We start from the raw sequence: 2,255 nt of genomic DNA, 5'->3' as shown, positions 1-2,255 counted from the left end.
GAGGCAAACAATTTATTTTGGGCACAGCACATTCACCTACACAAATACGTCCAATATGTTCCATTACTCATATTTGATGTCGAACTCAAGTTTTGGCAGCTTAGCAAATTGTTCCCCTTTCAGACCGTTAAACATACGAGTAACACTGGAGGAACACAGAAGTGTCCATGGGTTGAGATAAATTCACAAAATTATGAATATAAAACAAATTGAGAGATAAAATAAAATATTAAGAATAAACTGCATTAATATTTCATTTATATCCGCTGCAAAAGAACCTTTTTTTAAAAAACAGAAAAAAAAGGAAAATATCGAAATTAAAAAAAAAAATATCCAAAATATGTATATCCGAAGTTTATGGCAGAAGTCGATACAGATTTTCCATTTCTCGTTTGTAGCCTCTCCAATCAACGCTCGTTTGAGTGCGGTCGGCACTTGTTAAACATCGCCTGTCCCTTCCGGAAGCGTTCTTCGCTACGCGTCGTTATGTTTGAAAATAAATTTCCTGCTAAGCAAATTTGTTTCCTTCGCCTTTGCTACTCGCCATTCCTTCCAGCTCTTTACCATAATTTCTGCTTTAGTATCCTGTTGTTTTTATATCCCTCTAACCGCCTACAATTTAAAACTTTTTTGTCGTTTTTTAAGGTCTACATTTTTTTTGGTACTTTTTCGTTTATATGTATTTTACACATTATTTGAAAGTAATTTTTTTGAACGTTTAAAAAAGACAACAAAAAGTAAATAAGAAGTTCCTTTTAACCTTTTATGCCCACGGGGTACGTTATCAATTTCAACAGCATTAGAATACTCGTGCATTCTTAAATTTACACGTTTTTAAGTGCCCGTATATCCTTGAGTTTTTTATATTTATATCAAATTTCCGTTTTTAAATTAATTTTGTTATGAAGTTCTTATAACTTCATTTAATTAAATCTATAAGCTGAAACTCACAGCCCAAAATGCTGGAAGGGACAATTTCACAAAATGGCACGAGTACAAATAATATTGTATTATTACTGTGAGAAAAATGATAAAATATCTTTGATGTTCAATAGGTTGACATAGATTTCTTTCATAGAGTTGTTGTAAACTGATTACAATTCATATTACATTTAATGTTCCAGTGGCAACAAAAGAAGAAAAATAAATAATTAAACAGACTTTCTCTAAAGCTTATTATATAGTATGCAGAAGAAAAGATAATGGGTGTTATAATATAAGTATCTGAAGTATTCCCTAGCTTGGTGTGTGGCTTCAGCTTGTTAAACCGGTTGCAGAATATACAAAATTCATTTACATATATATACCAGCAACCTATAGCAGGCATACTTTAATAAATTCTACAAATAGGATATAGGTTGAAGTTTCACCATTGAGAGTTCCTATTCAAATGTTATTTTACAAAATATACTCTAATCTTAATACAACAATTCTGCTCCCTATTAATAATGGGGGATATAAAAAGTATTCAATTGTTTTTTTTTTTATGCCATATTTTTAAATAAAAAATTTTCTTTAGTGATATTGGAAGCGGCTCGTTTGTCAACAATGAATGTGATAGGAAACTTTCGTACCTCTTGTAATAATTGTTTTAATAAAAATCTAATACCGCTGGTACCATCTCCCAACGGTATTACTACTTAAGATTTCAGTCTCATATTCAATATCAGAACTCACTTTATAGGATATTGAACTTCTATATTTGAAAATTTTTTTAAATTTTTGTTTACAATTAATAGACTTCGTTTGGCGGACCATACACCTGTTTCGATTATTAAGAAAAGTCTTTGACATGTTACCCTTCAACATTTTTTACCCTTCAGACAATTAGTTAGGAATGACTTTATTCGTCGTTATTTATGAATGATACACACACTTAAAATAAAACAGAGGTAATTACAAATTTTTACCTCTGAATAATGTATTTGAGTAATAAAATTTCAGTTTCGCGCTATAAAACATAAAGCGTAACAACTGCATAAATTATAAACAACAACAAATTACACAAAAATAGCAGCGGCAACAACAACAAATGCAACAGCGAATATTGTCCCTGCCGTCGTCGCTGTACATAAACATTATGTGTAAGTATAAAAACAGTACGAGTAGGTAACAATAATTACAACAGAAACTCCACTTGTTGGTTTTCTAAGTAGAATCGCTATGGTGAGGTGGCTCATCTCCTCGCATACACATTTCAGCCAATTAAAGCATGAGAACTTAACAACTGCAGCAACAATATATGAATACTTATA

Source organism: Teleopsis dalmanni, chromosome X, assembly GCF_002237135.1.
Source record: "Teleopsis dalmanni isolate 2A chromosome X, ASM223713v2, whole genome shotgun sequence".
Taxonomy (NCBI): domain Eukaryota; kingdom Metazoa; phylum Arthropoda; class Insecta; order Diptera; family Diopsidae; genus Teleopsis; species Teleopsis dalmanni.
This window is presented reverse-complemented; position numbering follows the sequence as displayed.